Source organism: Rhagoletis pomonella, unplaced genomic scaffold (genome assembly GCF_013731165.1).
Source record: "Rhagoletis pomonella isolate Grant_MI unplaced genomic scaffold, Rhpom_1.0 Rhpom_scaffold_00006, whole genome shotgun sequence".
NCBI classification, from domain to species: Eukaryota; Metazoa; Arthropoda; class Insecta; order Diptera; family Tephritidae; genus Rhagoletis; species Rhagoletis pomonella.
Window position 1 is genome coordinate 66,008,111 of NW_023458560.1, and position 6,375 is coordinate 66,014,485.

A 6,375-nucleotide genomic window follows, 5' to 3' on the forward strand; every position below is an offset into this window, starting at 1 on the left:
AACATACATAAAAAAAAATATTCCGGCGAACTGATAACCTCCTCCTTTTTTGGAAGTCGGTTAAAAATGGAGGGTGAACTTGCGAGTTTTAAAGTCTTTAACTGGATAATTTTTTACTAGAAACTATTTGCCAAGCTGGTGGCATGCTGGGTGCAATTCACACTAATAAAATAGATGTTGGGCCTGTTCGAGGATCGTAATAAAAGGGGCATTACTCCAGCACTGATGAAAATTTGCAACACTGTTGCAACTGACCGCTAACCCTCTCTTCGTCGATTTGACAGCATCCACCCAATCCCTGACGTCATAAAATACTTTTGTTTACATTCACTTTTGCCAACTTGATGCTTTTCGCACCAAATTTAGTGGGTAATCAAAACGTGAAAATTTTTGAGTTTTGCGCTAGGTGCGTTTTTGGTGCTTTTGTTTTAGTTTGAAGACACCAAATTAGAAAATCTCAAAAAAAATTAAGCAAAATTTATAGCAATCGTAAGTGTGGTAAGCAATTTTACAAAAATTTTAACAAAATCATGGCACAATGACAATCATAAGTGACAAAGAAATATGTGGCAGCACCTTCAAGCATGCCAGAAGAAATCGACCGTTGTGCAAGAAACATTGATTTTTGAATCGGCATCCTTACAATAAAATTATGTATTCATATAAAGTCCATAAAATACATCAATACAAATTTGGTGCTTTTTCAAAGTCAAAGCTTGGCAACACTGCCTTTTGGTCGATGCTTCCTCTTTTTCTTGTCGAGTACGTCTTGCTCTCTCATTCTGGTATTTTTTGACGTCACGGCCAGTTGCTCTCAGCTCGATTGGCGCAATCTTGTATTCTATAATTCTTGATTTATCGAGGGAAACTGAGCAGATTGAATTGGAATATAACCCAACTAACAGAAACCGTAGGATTTTTAAATAAAAGAAATTATCCCAAGTTGGTTATCAGCCGATTTTGTACAAAAAAGTTAACAAAAATTTATTAAAAAAAATTTCACTAAAAATATTGTTATATTAAAAAAAACGCGACAGGTAAAAATGTTATAGGAATATGATAGTATTTTAGCGCATAACTTCTTTCTGCGTAGGCGGCTTTCGGCCGCACTGAAGGATTATAACCTTCACTAACAGGTCTATTCTGCGCTAGTAATTAAAAGTTTGTAACCGATAAATAAAGTTCCTGTAATCTTTTAAACCTTTTTCGCACTCTCTGTATTCTTGTAACCGGTAAATTTTGTTACCATCTCAACAGCTGGTAACAAAGTATTGCCCCGTGAAATATGCAATGCCAGAATTTGCACAATTCTTCACAGCTGAATTGCTGAATATTTTAACTTCATTACCAACGCACCCAAAATAGCGGTGACAAGAACCGGTAACATTTTTTGCTAATAAAATTTTCCGGTTAAAAAATCTTCGGCAAGTAGAAATTCTCCTGCTAGTAGAATTCTTCTTTCTGTGTTGCCAAAGAATTGGGACTGAACACCTTTCGGCCTTCGAATACATATTTTCCATGGAAAGCTTTATATTTTTAATGCTACGTGGGTTATATCTTATTTTCTTTTGTTACTCATCCTTCTTGTATATTTTGGAGTTTGACAGCTGAACGCCGCTATTTAATTTGCATATGCAAGCGAAGGTAGGCGCGTAATTTTGAAGGTGTTTTTATTTAATAAATTGTGATTAATTGGTTAAAATTAATGTAATAAAGAAAGGTATAGGTAATCGAATAAAGTTCGAAGTGAAGTGGAATATAAAAATGTATTGGTGAAGTGGCTTCTTTAAGCAGAATAGGAGTGATAAATGTACGCTAACTTCCGAATTTTACAAAAAGAGCATATTTCAAACCGAATTGCCTAACAAATTACTTACCAAAAATTACAAAAATAGGTGTTAAAATAATGTGTAGACACTAGACTAAAGGTGCATGCAAATACTTTTTTTGGATCGGGTCACCCCTTTGGACGCAATACCCCGAAATAAATGGACCCCTTACTAAACAGTACCCTTTACGGTTGCTATGGCTGAGTTAAAGGTACGTACTATCACTATATATAACCTGTGTTCGTTCCCTGGGCCGAGCAACAACTAAATTAGGAATAGTTGTTTCTAACAGCGGTCGCCATCCTCAAGGCAATTCTCAACCTTATTTTTCTGCCTTGAAAAATGGTGGGATTTGAAATCGATCGAAACCGGACTTCCGGTCGGTTAAACCCACTTCCGGTCGAAACCGCAAGTCGGTAATAACACCGAATGGCAGACCGTTTGTGGTTGACCATTGACATCAATCATCTGGGGATCTCTACCAGAGGCATATTTGGGCCAAATTTAAAACCATTGGTCTTTAAAGCTTATGTATATTTAGAAATTTGTATTTGTTTATTGAGTCATTTTGAATTTACATACATAACTACATACATACCGTCGTTTAAAGTACAAAACCGTTGCATAAATTATTTTCTAGAGAGTAAAAACACTCGTATTTCAAAATGGCTCTCTTTTTTATAAACCAATCGCATTTCCGGCTAGTATGTTTCAGGACGAATGGGTAAGGATTAAGCCAATAGCTTGTGTGAGTAAATCCAATTTTTGGCGGCATATCTCAGTTACGTGGCTTTGCAGAATGACGATACGCTGTTCTGTACTTTAAACGACGATATATGTATGTATATATAGTACATGTGCTGAGATTTTCATGTATAAACGTGTTCTGATTATAATACATACATATGTATATAGAAAGATACAAAAGCATATTTTCAATAGTAAGTAGGAATGTATTTTAGTGCAACCTACTTTATAATTTAATTAGCTTATTTACAATTTAAATATCGGCAGAATGTATATGTATGGCTGCGTTTCTTTATACATTCCGGATAATCCCATTTCACAGCCGGAATAAACAGAATGCCTTTGAAATATACGTTAACATATCATCAGGAACGTTCTAAAGAATAAGTAAACAAAAAAGTTTATTCCAAACGTTCAGAATGAATAAAGAAATGTAGCCTATGTATATATGTGAAACGAATTTCCATTAACCCCTGCCAAGTTTGGTTTGGAGGCAAACCGGTTTCGACGTTGTTCCATCTTTAGTGTTCTACTATTTTATTTATGTATACATACGTATGTATATATATATATGTATATATATGTATATCTTTTAAATTTATCTTTAGAAAACTTATCGCTAAAAGACACACAAAATAACGCTAAGACCTCCTTGTTAGCAGATCTTTCAAGACTTTTGTCTTTGACGCAAATTCTTTCCAAAATAAATCATCTTACCACCCACTCAGAAAAAAATAAAATATGGTTCTCAAGATTACATGCAGTTTATAAATTTTTTTAATACAATAGATAAAATCTTACACCTAAATTCATAAAAAATATTTAAGACTTTAAGAGCTCTTTAAACCTTTTATTTTTTATGAATAAGGCGGATAAAAGTATTGGCACAGAGAATTTTTGGCAATGTATGCAAAGTTTTTTTATTCTCATTTATTTCCAATATTTTTCAATAAAAATATATTTCGTACTTTACCAAAAAACATGAAAACTAAATCTCTAAACTTTGTGAAAAACTCAGGAAAATTCAATAAATTTCCATACTAACTTGCAACTTTCCATTCAGATTTTTTAGAAAAATTCGAAGTATGCAGTTTTATAGCCCATTCAATTTTAGTATAACCAAATTGGCAAAAATGAACCCGATTTTTTAGCAACTTCAAGCTTGCACTTTTTTTAAAAAATCTGAATAGGAAGTTGCAAATTTATTGAATTTTCCTGAGTTTTGCACAAAGTTTTGAATTTAGTTTTTATGTTTTTGATGTAGGACGAACTATGTATATTTTTATAAAATATTACCGAAAATAAATTAGAATAAAAAATATTGCAGATATTGAGAAAAATTATAAATACTTTTGTTTGTGAGAGTTAGAGATAAAAATACAAAGATAAAACATGATAAAAACATAACAAGGTAGAACCATTGAGAGGCAGTTTGATGTTTGCCAGCAATGTAATTTAAAAATTCAAAACTCAAACTCACAAAAACACATTCTCATTTTCACTCTCAAATAACAACAATTGTGAATAATTTAATTTTTTTTATTTTCAATTTTAAATGATTTTAAAATGCGTGCAAACGTCAGAAAAAAATCATGGCCGACGAATTGAGAGAATGAACTTACCTTGTAATGTTTTTATCACGGATAAAACTGTAGATGAATATATGCTATGTCATATTAGCCCTGTTCGCGTACGCACTATCCAGTAAATCCAGTACTAATTTTACTAGTTTTTTACTGGATGTCGTTTTCGTACACAAAAACTTGCAAAAAACTAGCAAAAGAGGGGAAATTGAGAGAGCAAAAATGACAGCTGAACCTGCAAGTTTTACTGGATTTTTACTGGATAAATTTTTACTAGTAACTATTTGCTAGTAAGAAAAACAGCTGATGGCATGATGCTTAATGTAATTCAAATTAACAAAGTAATTGTTTGTAGTGCCTTTAGAGTTGCAATTGACAAAATAAACCTATTTAAATATATAATAAGATGGAAAATACTAGTTTTCTAAGAAAATTTCATCGGAAAATAACAAATTAATCAGCTGTTCATAAAACTAGCAACTTCTTGCTGGTTTTGCGTTTTCGTACTTTCTTGCATATTTCACTCATTGGGAGTAAATATTGGCTTACTCTCCGAAATTTGGTTACTAGCAAGATACTGGATATTTTTTCCTGCCATCATGCAGATATCTTATGTGGAGTTTTCCCAAATTTGGAAAAGGGGCGTGGCATATGTATGTATCTTATGTATACAAATAAGTACACGTTTTTGGTGTGAGCTTATAACTTGAGAACGGCTTCACCGAATTCAACCAAATTTATACGGCATATTCAGGCTATCATGCAGATGGTTTATGTGAAGTTTTCCCGAATTCGTAAAAATGGGTGTGGCACCTTCCATACTAACTAAAATTTTTTTGTTGTATATCTCTTGAAATATTTGTGGTAGAGTACTGGAAGTTGGTATAGAGGTATAACAAATAATTCCATACTCATGGATAAAAATGGGCAGTATTGGAAAAGAGGGCGTGGCACCTCACATCTTATATAAAGAATAAGTGCAAGATTTCAACCAAATTTATACGGCATAGTCGGGCTATTATGCAGATGGTTTGTGTGAATTGGTAGCTATACGTGGCCTGTTCAAGAGTTGGCATTCAAAATGGTTTATTTATTCATACCCAAGATGGAAAAACAAAAAAGTTGTATATCCAAATCTGTTGGATTAAGTTTTAAAATAAAGAATCAAAAATTTTGAAATAAAACAAATGATAAATTTTCATATAGAAAAATTCCAGGACTTTTCATTCGTTTTTCAATATTTGGTGTAGAGAAGCACACCGGGGTACTGCTAGTATAAATATGTAAGTATACACGCAAACATTTTCTATAATTACTGGTATAGAAAAACAATGAACTCTGAAAAGAATTACTATTTTATTCAACAAAAAAACTTTTTGTGTAACACAGAAAGCATATTAAGGGCCACCAACTTACCTATTTTAAAGTATAGTTAAATCGTTAACGGATAAGATAACGGCCCAGAAACGTAAGGAACATACATAGAAATATGTTTACTTGCCTTAGGGCCGGTTTTTCAATAGTCAGATAAGCCACGAATAAATACTAACTCGATAGATAAGTCGAAATGGCGTTGTTCAATAGTCAGTTAAAAGTTATTCGTAGAATAATTCACCTAACTGAGGAATAAAGTTATCCGCCGATTCGTTTGCCAGATAAAGGCGGGATAGCAATAAACAAAAAAAATTTGGCCTTCCTATAGTTGAGAAATTGTTAAAATAATTCATTTGCGCCTGGAAGTAACCTGTTCTTTAAGCTTATCATGGAGTTAAATGATATAATTGAAGATTTTCTTCTTGAAGAGGATCAAGAAGTATATGAAAATGCGAGGAAAGAAAGAGTAGTGAAACCAAGACCAAATCATTTTGAAGATTGGGAATGCAACGAGTTCTTTCGAAGATTCAGGCTTACAAAATATTCCTGTCAGTACTTGTGTTCATTAATTGAAAATCAATTGGCATATGCCACGGATAGGTGAATTATTTTTCGATCCTTTCATTTACAAATAGTGTAGATAGTATCGGTTAGTTTGAGGCTTGTAAAAAAAGAAGGGGACGTGGCGCTTCCCACCTTTCCAGCCGCGGCGTCCTCGGTCGAACTACGCCACCTTGAATATTCATTTCCACAAGAAATCGTTATATACCCTTGGGGCGGAGATATTTTATCAGTGGAATTAGCGATTTTTTTCTTATTTTGAAGACATCCCTGAGGAGCTC